Source organism: Prinia subflava, chromosome 10 (assembly GCF_021018805.1).
Source record: "Prinia subflava isolate CZ2003 ecotype Zambia chromosome 10, Cam_Psub_1.2, whole genome shotgun sequence".
In the NCBI taxonomy this organism is placed as follows: domain Eukaryota; kingdom Metazoa; phylum Chordata; class Aves; order Passeriformes; family Cisticolidae; genus Prinia; species Prinia subflava.
Window position 1 is genome coordinate 11,695,873 of NC_086256.1, and position 13,941 is coordinate 11,709,813.

At 42.5% G+C, this 13,941-nt stretch overlaps 1 protein-coding gene across 3 annotated transcripts in view; it reads right to left on the reverse strand.

The window, feature by feature from the left end:
• ZZZ3 (zinc finger ZZ-type containing 3) overlaps nt 1–6,068 on the reverse strand; it is a 57,115-nt gene extending 51,047 nt beyond the window's left edge. Inside the window, exon 1 of one of the 3 annotated variants that reach the window (XM_063407314.1) lies at nt 5,426–6,068. The gene's annotated coding sequence lies outside the window, so the exon portion shown is untranslated. Of the gene's footprint in view, nt 1–4,973; nt 5,061–5,425 lie in introns of those variants that run through there. The other 2 variants (XM_063407312.1, XM_063407313.1) reach the window with 2 other exon arrangements.
• Nucleotides 6,069–13,941: the final 7,873 nt, after the last annotated feature.

Genomic DNA, 13,941 nt, shown 5'->3' on the forward strand with positions numbered 1-13,941 from the left:
CTCACAGCAAATCTGCTTGAAGCAGAGTAACAAGAACAGAGACACTGCATTATCCGAGGCCTTACACTGAGTACTGCAGAGCAACTTCCCTCTCACAGGCAACAATAATCCTGTTCATAAATCCCAGTGAGACTCCTGGGTTTTCACAGAATTGTCATGACTCCACTGTTATTTCCAGAACTGTTGCCCTGTCAAGTGTTTCTTGTATCTAAATTTAAATTCTTTCTACCCAAAGGTACTATTTTGTGTTTTTCTTTACTGAACTGCATCCCATACAGTTCAGGTCATTCATCCAGTTTTATAAGACTATTTCACACTAATGCTTGTATTCCCTCCCAGATTCGTCCTGTCCAGGCAATCAGTAAATCTGCTTTGTTCTACTACCCAGGCCACAGAACGAAAAAATAAACAGGAATAAATTTGGAAAATACAACTGCACAAGACACACCCATGCCTTCAATCTGAAATGTTCTTAAAGCATTTATTTCATAAGTAATTAAGCAGCACGCAAAACTTCTCTGACAGTTTCTGTCTTTGGTGTTTCTCGATTCCTTGGCTGTGGAGATAACATTCTTACCTTCAACACCACTGCACAGGCAGTAGTTATCTCCACCCTCTTTAATTCATTTCTGTGTGGCACAGTAACCCAGTTGCATAGCTCCTCCAATTTGCAATATGGGCTATCTCCCTGTTTTTGCTTCCTAAACTAGAGATGCTACAGAAACACTTCAATTCACACAAAAAAACTTGCACCACTAGCTCTGAAAAATTCAGCTCTCATGTACATGTATATATGCTAATAAAATTAATACGTAACAAAAAGCAGGATGTTATAATTTATGTACCAACAGGTAAACTCTCAGGAACACTTCTTTCCTCTGTAACTTTCAAATTTTTTAACTCAAATATTTTAAACAAAGTTACAATCATCCTTTTTAGGCAAAAAAAAAATCAGCTACTTCTCACGACAGATTATTAAAATCCCTCTTCTCTACTACTAACATATAAAGATGAGCTTTTACATTTCTTACTGATACTTTTGTCAGCATGTGTGCATCCTCAATCAAAACAAATATTTGTGTTTAGATACTGTATTTAAATCCAAACTACTAAAAACATATTTAAAATCTTGGACAAACAAACTGTCTGTCTTGCCAACATTAATATTCCTATGTCCTGTGATGAGGTTCAGAAGACTAGAAAAACTGGAGAGCAGCTCAGAGCAAACTAGAACACTGCTACAAGGAGAATCAACTCTTCAGAAATAACAAGAGACAAAGCAGTCAGCTGTATGCAAAGCAAAACCACTGAAATTCAGTATCAGGCAAAACTTTAACCACAGGGTGGGTGATGGGGCTGCTGAAGCGAGCAACACAAGGAGGAACTCTGCCATCAGAGGGAATGATCCCACTACGCTTCCAAAGGGCACAGGAGTGGACTTACTGAGCTTTATGTATTTTTATGTTTAACTGAATTCATTATAAGCATCAAAACACTGAAGTAACTTTAAAGAGCAGTTAGTGTAAGTTAAGCTACTAAGATCTTGGATGGAAGATACAACCAATTGCCTGTATAAGGGAAAGCAATTAAATGTAAACTGTTAACAAATACTCCAATTTTGAACACACCTCATGAATTATCAACCTACTACGCTACAAACCCCAAGTATTTTGATTACAAAGCTGCACTCCAAAAGGGAATCTTTTTAAAGATCTTTTTGTTTGAAACACAAGTGTCCAATAAGAACACACCGTTTAATGTTCAGCTCCACATCTCTGAAGTGTCTTTTAGAGTTACTGAAACAGAAGGAAGGTTCTTAGAAAACGGGAACTACCATGATGGTTCTGCTACAACTACAGCAGTATTTCAACCACAAACCATATTTGCAGTGTTCTTAAAACTGGAACAATACACCCTTAGGTGTTAAAAGTTTACCAGGAGCAAATTCTTATCAGCAGCAGCTTGACTTCCAGCAAAGAACACTTAATTTGGAAACTAAAAAAAACCAAAAACAAAAAAACCACCCCACCTCACTACAGAAGTGAGAAAGTTTCTCAATTTCTGCAACTTCACTTCCACCTACAGAAGTGGCAGAATTTTTTTTCTTCAAGGTTTTTAAGGACAAGGTCTACAAATATCTGTCTGGAATAATCCAAGTAGTTTTAAATCAACCTGAGAGTTGGGAACAATAGGTCCTACAGTACTACATTTCTAGAACAGTGAGTACAATATATATTTATACAGATGCAAGTGCCAAATACTTGATGAATAATTCTCTCTTGCAAATCTGGGTCCTTAGGACCAGAGAGACCTGTATCATCAGTTCCCACAATGCAAAGATTTTGGGAAAACCAAAACAAGGCAAACTTCAATAGACTAGCCCTAGAGATCTTAAAGAGGGGTTTGAAAATGGGAAAGGTAATTTAAAAAAAAGAAAAAAATCCGCCAAAACCAAGCAAACAAGAAAAAAGCACAACTGGAAGCAGGGCAGACTGCAAAGACTTCTGTTCCAGCTTCCCCAGTACTTGTAGGAACATTAAGAAACACACATCTTATTTCCCTTATGGTAAAAGAGCAGAGTACAAGTCTTTCCACTTTGTATCAACCAGGTAACTATTATTGACCAGAAGTCAGCCTAAGTACCTAAAATGATCTGGAAGAACCAGATACACACAAATGGACCAAAAAACCCAACCAACCAACAAAACCCCACAAGAATTTTAAGTCTCCTGGAAATACTGGGAGTGTAAAGCCTTCATTCTGTAAGAGACTCTGGACAGCATATCTCACTATGTAATCTCGCTACACAAGTATGTTAGAAACACTGATAAACATCACAGCAGTCACATGCTGTTCAACTGTAGAACAAAAGCCCTTATTAGGACACATTCCCAAATTCTGTGAAATAAAGATCTAGTTAATTTGGCACGTTAAATCCATAATAACACTGAGCCAAAGAATCCTATTTGCTATTTCTCTTTTTCCAGAAATGTTAAAAATGATGAGACAAGACATATGATTCAGCTTCATCACTAAATACCTCAATAACTAAGCTATTTAAAATAGCCTCTCACTTACTAATTATACACTTGGAGTATGCAAGGCAAAGGAAAAATCATTCCACTTAACAGTGGTACCACTGAGAATTGCAACAACTACTTATGATAGACTAAACAACCAGAAACATAAACTATCAGCAGTATTTCAGTGTAAGGTCATTCACTGCTGCTCCTTACTGACACACATGGTTGCACTGTGTAACACTCCCTCACAAAAAACCTTTAAATTCAAGCCTGTAAATTCCAGGCATACAATTTTTTTTTATAGAATAAACATGACAGTGCTGGAAAAAGCCTGAAACTAAAGTTAAGTTCTTAATGACTTGTTAGAAGTCACATGTCAAACTGACTCAACTGCTAAGCCCTTCTGAGGTAATAGGAAGTTTCTCCAGTTGAGTGACAATTTTCACCTGGTAGTTATTGTTTTGAACATTTTCCCACATACTTGTTAAAGAGATTAATTTTTCTCCCCTGCTGTTTAGAACACATCATGGTTTTTTTCCCTCACACTTTTTTTCCACTTCTGATTAAGCAAATATTACTACTATTAATCCAAAAGACAGTACAGTAAGATTAACAGATGCTTGAAAACAAACCACAGCAGTACCTTGTCAACTTCTTTTCTGAAAAGCTACACTTGTTTACACATTTTCCTAATCCCAAACCTACAGGTCCCTACCAGATGACCAGTCCTTGGAGGAGCTAGGATGGGAAGCTGGTATCTAACCACAGGTTAGAAATACACCCGAAAAGCATGCTCTTAAAAGGCTGCACAAGCCAGTATTTTACATAAAATACAGGGTACATGCAGAGCTCAACTTAAATGCCTCAGTAAATAATCACTACGTAGTGATTGGTACAGCATAATGACAATATCAATGGAAAACGCAAATATATGTACAACCATAGAAGAATTACTAGGACTTTTTAAATAATATCTGGAAAGATGTTTACAAAATAAAATTTGGAATGTCAAAGCCTCAAGAACACATTCTTCTATAAAAATTTAGTCTCTGTTATGTGTTAGCCTAGAACCAGATTAATAAAAATACTCCAAGACTACAAAACCTGCCAATGTTACTGGATAATAACAAGGACAGAATACAAAACACCACCAGGAAGAAGACCCATATGCTCTCCCTTAAAAGAGACCAGGATTAGGAGACAAAGAGAATATTGCTGAGCTGGGACACTTGGATACGACTGGAATAATTTTTCTAAACACGAGAGAAAACAGAACTGTACATTCCAAGTTTGCGATATGACGGGACCATGTATGATAGCCTCCATCGAGAGCAGACTTGGGATGTTAAACAGCTCTCTTGTGGACCCCGCATCCCGAACCATCAGCGCCCCTGTCCCAGCGGGGCAGGCGCTGCTCGGGCTGCACAGCACAAACGCGGCTGAGAGGAGGCAGCAGCCCGGGCCGGGGGTGCACGGCAGGCCGAGCCCGCGGGACAGCGCCGGGGCTCGGGGGGCCCGCGGCCGCAGGAAGGGCCCGGGAGCTGCGGGAGTGAACACGGGCCGGCAAACACGAGCGGCGCCCGGCCGGGGCAGCGCTGGGAACTCGGGACACCCGGTGCGGGGTGGCACAGGGGGGCAACCCAAGGGGCTCTGCGCGGCAGCCGCGCCTGGCGGGCCCCGGGAGCGCGGACGGGGGCGGAGCGGCGCGGGGGAAGCGGCGGGACGGGGAGAGCCCGAAGCGAGGGAGGGAAGAGGCGGGGGGGGGCGGCCGCGGGGCAGGCACGGGGTGATGTGAGGTGAGGCGGCGCAGGGCCGGGGCGGGGGGAGGAGGCGGCGGCGCGGAGCCAGTGGCGCTCCCCGAGGCGCGCGCGCCCCGCCCGCTCCCGAGCGCCCGTTCCCCGGCGGGAGGGGCGGCGGGTCCCGGTCCCGCCCCCGGCCCGGTACCATTACCCAGCGCGCCCAGCGCCGCCGCCATCCCGCACCCGGCCCGCTCCCGCGGGGGCCGCGCGACCTCGCGAGACTTCCCGCCTTCCTTCCCCGCCCGCCCCCTGCCCCCGCCTCCCGCCGCCCGGCCCGCGCGCGCGCACAGTGCCCGCGCGTGGCTCAGACGCAACATGGCGGCCGCGGCGCCGCGCACGTGCCCCGGGCTCGCCGCGCCGGGCGCGCGCACACGTAAAGCCGGGGAGAGGCGGGGCCGCCGCGCACGCGCAGGAGGCGCCACCGCGGGCCAGCTGATTCGAACGGGGCGCGCGAGCCGCTACCTCCTCCCGCACGCGCTGGTCACGTGGGGGCTTCCCCCGCTCGCTCCCTCCTCCTCCTTCCCCCTCCCCGCGCGGGTTCCGAACTCGGCACCGCCCGGGCTCCCCCCCGCCCCTTCCCCCGGAACCGGGCCGGGCCCTCACCTGGCGTCCGCTCCTCGGCACGGCCGGGCCGCCTAGCCCCGCGCGCCGCTCGCTCCCTCCGTGCCGCCCGCACCAGGCGGCGGCTCCGCACAGCGCCTGCTCCCCTCAGCGCGGCGGCGGCTCCTTCCGCTTCCTTCCCCTCCCCCCCGCGCTGCGGCGGGACCCGCTCCCTGCAGCTCCCCCTGCCGGCGGAGCGCGGCGGCGGCGCGGGAGCGCAGCGCGGCCGGGCAGGTGTCTGGCGGGGCGCGCTGAGGGCCGGGGGCGGCTCGGCCTGCGCGGGCGGCAGCAGCGGCAGCGCCGGCGGCGCGGGAACGCTCCGGGGCCGCTGTGCGGAAGCGGACGGGGAGCGCGGCTCGGGGGCAGCGCTCTGCTGCCTGCGGGGCTCCTGCCCCCACTTGCCACTTTCGTGCCCCCTACAGCGGGGCTGTTCGGTTCGCAGCTCCTGAGCAATTTCCAGCGCTGTCTCCCGACTCAGCTCAAGCGGTGCCGCAAGAACAGGCTCCGTGGGGTACTCCAGCCCCCTGGATTATGACTAAAAATTAATTGATCGCGCTTTCAAATTTCTTACTGTGGCGTTGCCTGGTTTTCAGCTCACTCTTGGTGTGCGATCACCAAGAGTTACTACTACCTACCACCCGCAGTCTGCTCTAATACATCATTTACCTCTACTCCTACAGAGACAACAAAATTACTGTCTCTGACTATTCTTGAACTTCTCATTGTTTTTTTCCTGAAACAGTTGTAATGCATTTGGAGGAGTTTTGTGTAGACAAGAAACACAGAGACTCACATTTTCTGTTAAATGCTAAGGAAACTCAAAAAACCTTTCTCTTAATAGCAATGAACATGTCCAGATTGCTGGAAAATCCCTAGGTAAAACTCCAAAAATAAAAGAGTAAAACTCTAAAAGCTCTGTGACAGAGCTAAGTGCTGAAGAATATTTTCAGTTGCTTTTAGAAGTAGTGACTGTATCATAATTCAAGTAATCGATATTTTTGTAACAAAAGCACATTTAATAAAATCCTAATTACACAAATTGCAAGTCTAGTCATACAGACATTCCTTCTGCAGAGTCTGCAGAAAAACCTCAGCAGCTTTTCCACTCTCCCAAGCAGTTCTCACTTTTCCTTACATCTTGCTGACTTGGAAGTCTTCTGTGATCAAATTCAAAAGAACAGAAGTCCCACAAGAGAGAGAGAGGGGGAAATTTTCTCTTGATTGTGTGCCACTGCTCTCCTGCAGCCCTGTTCTGTGTGTGCCCAAGCAAGAGCGGTGTTCTCATCACTGCAGGAGCACCTGTGTGCACTAAAGCGCTGTGCCTTGCAATCCATTTAGAAATATGCTCACTTAGCTGAACAGCTGCAATGGCTGAGGATATTATTGCATTGCAGACAAGCGTTAGTGCTTTCACAGGAGAACTGAGGGTTCTGCTCAGCTGCTTCTGAGCAAAATCGATTGGGTGTTTTGATGGTGGGGTTTCTTTTCAGATTCCCAAGGCACTGCAAAGATGCAGTTGAGCAACAGACGCGACCGAATCCAGGGGCTGCTGACACGGGAGGCAGCACTGCCCCCATCCCTGCCCCACAGTCTTTCCTACTGCCCACTCGGCTCCTCATCTACACACACAGTAAACCAGCTGGATTTCCTAAACCACCAAGAAGCTGTTCCTGTTTCTGGTGTGTTCGTTCTCATGTAGAAATTAAACTGCATTGGCTCACCATGGGGCTGATGAGAGCCAGCATGCGAGATGGGGGAGGGAGTGCTGCCGGTAGAGGCGAGGAACACGGCAATCCTTTGGCAGCAGTAACTTTTTGGCAATAGGATTAAACCAGTCTGACTATACTGTAACCACACCCTACCAGGATTTGCCTTGAATTCACAGAGCAGGATTTAAATATTAGGTTCTGCCATCTTACCTAAGAAGCATTGATGCCTAGTGATGGAAGGTTAACAAAGAGCAACTGTTAATGGTGTTATGTTTGAGGTCATGGTTCCTGCTAATGAAAGGGATACTCCTCAGGCTCTTGCCCCACCTCTGCATGCTCCCTGCTTTTCCCTGGATTTAATCCAGCCATTGTGTACCTACTGAGAAGTTTGGCTCTGTTAACCTTCCAGAGGAAAATTAACAATATGCAAAAAAGAGAAAGCAGCCTATGTGTAGTAATGCCTGAGATCACGTTCACTAACACCTCCACCCAAGAGAATTTACATTAAAACCTGGAGAAACCTGCTTTGTTTGAAGCTGCCTGAGGCTCTGCTTCTACTCTGATGTCCCCACAGTTCTAAATCTTTTTCACCCATTCGTGCTATCCTGCAGCCCCTTCCCTGCAGTACCCTATAGCAGCTTTGAAATAATTTCTAAGTGTAAAAGAAGATACTCCTGCTTGGTAGCACCACACTGCTTTTTCCAATGCGTTTTCACTTCCATCTGGTGTCCCTTGTTCCTCATATACTCTACCCAAACTATCTCACATCTCTAGTTCTTGTGGCTGCAGTTTCCTCTGCACTACAGCATCTGTCTCATACCAGTAACTGGTAGTTGTATTTATTATGGGCAGCCTTACATATTACTCATTTATAAGGCAATATTTTCTCAGGCTTCATCAATGTTAGCAATGGGGAAAAAAAAAAAAACAACAAAAAACCCAAAACAACCACAAAACCCAAACCACAACAAAACCACCCCCTGTTCTGATCAGGGGATAATGCTGTTAAATGACAACTTTTCAGCAAGTTACAATGGGACAAGCTAAAAATTAGTAGATCAGACCCCTCCCAAAGCAGTATTTTCTACATGAGCAGACATCCGTCCATGTTTGTGGGATACTTCAGCTCATGTTTGTGCATGGACAACTGCCAACACTACAAGTTCCAGCTTTGATGAAGCTGTGACATAGCTCCTGCTTTCAGCAGCAACATCCCTGTTCCCACCTATCTCAATCCATGAAATTGCTTAATTGCTTCTCCTATTATTAGAGCAAATAATATGTGACTTTTTTTCCTGATGAAAGATTAACAAAGCTCACTCATTAGAACTCAGCACAATTGAGAAGCTGATCCTAAGGACATATAGGTTAGTTGTGACAGCTGCTCTGCTCTCTTTCCACCATGCCCTCCAAACAGCATTAACAAGCTCTTACTGGTTCCTGCCCCAGCCCTGGTTAAACTGGGCTCATATCCTTGGCTACAGGTCTGGATCTACACTGGCTCTTCGAGAGGGCAAGCAGGACAAGGGAGATTAGGCTGAGTTCAGCTCCAGAGGCTTACGAGAGCTGACTCATGGGAAACCACACTGGACTGACTGCGTGTGTGCAATCACTCAGGTGCAGCTAAGCCTTGGACAGTGAGAATTTTCCTAAAGCCAGATTAAGTTCTTTTGGGTCAACTTCCCTGGCCCAAACCTAATAAATCACCCTGGATTGGATGAGAGTTGGCTCAGCACAACAGTTAGATACTTCTGCATTGATTACTTTACCACCTCAATAATTTCGTCTGTAGGCACTTTAAAGGTGGCACTTTGAGGAAACAGAAGAAAAAGTATTTGCATTCTTGCAGATAGTTACAAAAGATAAAGTTATAAAAGGATAGTTTTTGTTGAGACAAACAAAAAAACAATGTTAAAACCATTTTCTGCTTGGATACATTACACATCCTTACACAATCACTTCATTATTGTTACAGGTCCCCTGTTTTGCTCAGTTCTGCCTGCTCTATTCCCTGGAGACCCCTACATTCTAATTTTTTTTTCCATTAATGCTACCATATATAAAGAATAAATATGAGAAAGGCTAGATTGCCCTCAGTGAAATGTTTTCACTAGTTTTACCTGAAGCAAAATCCTTTAGAGAAACAATTCTGGTTTGTGTCTAACCTTTAAGAACTATTCTGCCTGAAGACATGCTCTACTGATGCATTTAGGTGTGGTTTCAGTAGCCAGTTTACACAAGACTGTTCTGGCCTTTTGGCACAATTTTCATTAAATTTAACAATACTACCAATTTAGTGCCATAATAACAAAATGCATGCTTTTAATAATATTTCTACTACTTCGAATACTACTTGGACAAAGACTTTATAGTTGTATGGAAGTCAGCATGTCAAAAATAGTATTAAAATATTACTAAACAAATAATTTAAAAAAATGTAATAGTAGTAAATTTCACACAATTATATGGAGTCATCTGGTCTAGTATCTACTAAAATCCACTTCAGCCATAAGTTTAGAATGCCTGGGTTTTATGCCTTTTTTTTTCTTTTAATTGTTTTTTTTGTAGGAACAAGGTAGGGAGAAATAAGTTTTAGCTCTTCATTCAAGAGAACGATCTCCAGTCACTGATAAAAGGTAAGTGCATCAGACAATTCAGGAGTCTTACAACCCACAGAGATTATTGCAGATTGACTTTTTAGTTACTGAAATTAGTCATATTCCATGTTGAAAACGCAAGCTATCAATCACAAAAGTGAAATGAATTTTCAAAGTTATTATTTGCATTTTCTGCAATAATTAAAATATATTTAAGGTAGGGATAATCTAATCCAAATTGGTCTAAGAAGCTGCAGTGAAGTAATCTGATATTTATTTTTAATAATTCAATTAATTAAGACTGTATTCAGTACCACAGGAGTGTATAAACACTCCTCACATATGAGGTATTCCCATTTAAATGGCTTTTTCTAATTTCAGTAGAGGCTTTGAAGTCAGGTCAGTATGAAATGATAGCTAGATTGTAGTATATTATAAAAAAAAAACCACAGTGGAACTCATTAAACATAAAAGCTGCATACCAAGAGGAAGATCTTTGATTTTCAGAATGTATTATACTTCTTAGTTTTTACAGCTCAAAAGTGGGGTTTTATATTTCAAAATGGAAATACTGCTACCCATTTCAACCAACTGCATTTTAAAAAATTTGCTTTATTGCAGTTTCTTCGAGTATGTTATTATTCTAGAGTAGGAAATTTAAGTCAGGCTTCAAGAAAACAATCCAGAGAATTACAGGTTCTGGGACATTTCACCTACGTGAATCAGGGAGGTTTTGCCTCAGCAGGATGAGAGGGTGAGCTGGACACTATGGGCACAGGGGTTTTGCCTAAGGCTACTAAAACCCCAAGCCCACATTACCTCCATTTACCTTCCTGGAGTGTTCCCAATCAGCACAGACTGTAAGAGTGAGTCATCTTCCTCAGGGAGCTTTAGCCCTTACAGATGTTATCAACTCCTGTCCAAACAGCCCCTTTTATCTTTCCTCTCTCCTTGAGAAACATCCCTTTGTTACACGTTTGGAGCGCTCTCGGGTATTAGTGGCTCTGCATTAATATTTTGAATTATGTATAACCTACATGAAGGTGCATCAGGTCACAGAATATGCCTGTTACTCTTTTGACTACCTTGCATATTCCTTCAGGTCACCACAATAAAGGGCTCTATTGTTACTCAAAACTGAACAGCACATAAAATGTTCAATGTAAACCAGAAAAGTATAAATTATGTTTTAAGATGTAGGTGTCTAAATTAAATAAATAAATAAAAATACCTGGCCCACTTCTGCCTAGCCTTTAGGCACATTTTTTCCAAACAGAAAAGCTTTTCAAGAAAAAGCCTGGCTTACGATTAGAGCCCTCTCATACAGGATATGAAAAATTTAATAAAATTTCAGACAAATTGCCATCACATAGGCGTGAACACCAGCACCACTGACAGCTTAAGAACAGATTCCTGTTCAGGGCTCAAATCCAGAATGACAGTAGACGCTTTTCAGATTTAACTTAAAAGCAGAGCAGAAGCCCAGAAACTGCCTCTATTACCTCTATCTTTTTCAACATCTACAGAAAGAGCCTAGGAAGACCAGACCTGCACTTGAGTGTGCAAAGGCAAGGTCACATATGAAGTTCAGATTCCTACTGATCAAGTTCAAAAGACAGATTATCTCCACTACCCTGCCTGGCTGGACAGCAAATTAATTATACTACAAGCAAATGAGGTAAAAGAGCATATTTCCCTTACTAAGAATTATTCAGAAGACAGGTCACTCCAAGAGTTCATAGCTAAAACATGTTTTATTTCTAGTTTCTACAGTTAAATTGTAAACCTTGGTACTACATGAAACACTTAATTGAAAATAAGTGAATTAATAGCTGCCATTTCATTAGCACTTTGGCATGCATGAGTGCATTTCTTTTGTTGTAACTGCAAATCTCAGAGTAACCTTACTTCTGGGTACTAAAGAGACAGTGTGTGCAGTGGTGGAAACAAACATGCATTCACAGTGTGAGCAAGTGCTGCATGTTCATTTGGGTTTGGCATTTTAACAGACACCCAGGGGAAGTGGTGGTGGGGGAAAAGCAGTGTATCCCCATGGAAACCAGGACATCTTGTTTTATAATGTTTAACATGTTTAGCATATTTAACATTAAACACACTAGACAGAAAAAAATAGTCACCTAGAAAAACATTCATTTCTGAGCAAAACTATTAATGAACAATGAACGTGAAAAGCTCTTGGCAGTGTCCTGTGACATATGAAACAAAAATTGCTATTTTTCTTTTTTGGCAGCTGACAATTTATTCTAAGCTTTTTCCTACGCCTATGAATCAAATGCCTCCTCTCTCCTGCCCTCTTTATTCTTCTCAACAAAGTACTTTTAGATGTACTTTCTCATGTGCTAAGTTTTTCCAAAAACAGATCTTAGTAAAATTTTTTATGTATAATAAATTGTTTGTGAGTTCCAAGTGAGGAATGAGGAACATATCTGGAAATGAAATCTTCTCAACTGGATTTGTATTATGAAAATATTTTGTGGATGATGACTGTTTTATTTTTGTACCTCCCATGCTCCCAATGACTAGGAAGAAAAGTGCTTTAAGATTCACTAGCATTGCATAAAGGAATATCAAAAGTGCACAAAGAACCAGTGTATTCCTATTATGCCTTTAGTTTTTTACTGATGGTTCATTTTATACTTGCACATAAATCAGCAAGTCAAGTGTCAGCTGTATTTTCACATGTCCATTCAACAATCAGTATTGAAATTTTAGTTAATTCAGTCTTGAACTTCAGAATAGAAAATGAATTTACTTGCTTATTCATCTTATAAACGTCCCATTTGTAACCAAGTTCCTACTGCATTTTTTAAGCCCACACACACCCATGTACAACCTATGTGGAAAGTTGCCATCAAGTGAGTTTGCATGCTGTACCACTATCAGTCCAGGTACAGAAAACCTACTGGACACTTCAGTGATCTGTTCCTCACAAATGGACCTTCTTTTTCCAGCTGCGCGTCTGAGCTGACACACTTTTAGAAGAGAGAAAAGTTTTGAGATAGAATAAATAATTTCAGCTTTCTGTGAAAACCATGACTCTGTGACTGTAAGCAAACGTGTAACATTAGATGTATTATAAGCATATTTCATCTTACTGTGTGGCAGTGTTCACTGGTTTCTATAGAGAAGCAGACTTGTCCTCTTGTTGGACAGCTTAAAGCTAGCCTAAAGTTTAACCTAAAACAAGTCATATATTTTAAACAGATATATATATATATACATAATAGAACATATTTAAGAAAACAAGTTACAGTTTTCACTGTTAGTGAAAATAGCACTTTAAAATTTTACCAAGCATTTTACAAGGCTATTTTCTAATCTTCTAAGGTTTTGAAGGCTAATATAAACCAAGTTTGTTTGTAACTGGATTAATTTCTGTGAGTTAACACTGAAAGTGATTTGTCTATCTTCATAACACTTCAGAAACACAGAAGTCTTATTTTGCTTCCTGCTATTAACTGTCAGCTCTGGATGGCTTAAGGATAGAGGGAAGCCAGAAAAGCCATCTGTTAGGAAGAATGAGAAAGCCTAGTTGTTTTACTCATTTCCTGGGCAAAATGAAGACTGAAAGGTTTTCAGTGAGAAAACTGCTTAGACTGCACTAAGCCAGATGTATACAGGGAATTCAGAAGGATTAAATGAAACAGGATTTTTTCTTAGTTCAGTATAAAATAGTTGTACGGCAAATATGAAGAAAGCACTTTGTCCCTTTAAGCAGATAATATCTAAGTTTTTCAGTAAAATTTACAAATCCCAGGCTTGCTTTTCCAAATGAAATTATATTATGAATAACAGGATACCCCCAAAAAAGGTCAAATGTTAGCAGTATCATTACAAATAAATGCCTTCTGCTTTTAGGAGAAGTAGGATATATAGTCTGGAAAAACCTAGTCACTATGTAAGTTCTGAATCTGAGAAGGAGAATTCTTAAATAATGCATTAGCATAGCACATCAAATTACATTAGATTTCGTAAGAAAATTTCAGAACTAATGAACTGTGGGCACATTGAACTTTTGTTTCACAAATGGAAACCTCTTCATCCTCATTATAATACAGCCAAACACAGATTTCTAACACTTTATGCTTTCTTATCTGATCTTGAAAGAGGCCATTACTGATGAGAAGGCTGATACCCATTACAGCAGTAAACTGAGTGTCATTTGCCTATTTAAACAAACAACTTTTATCAA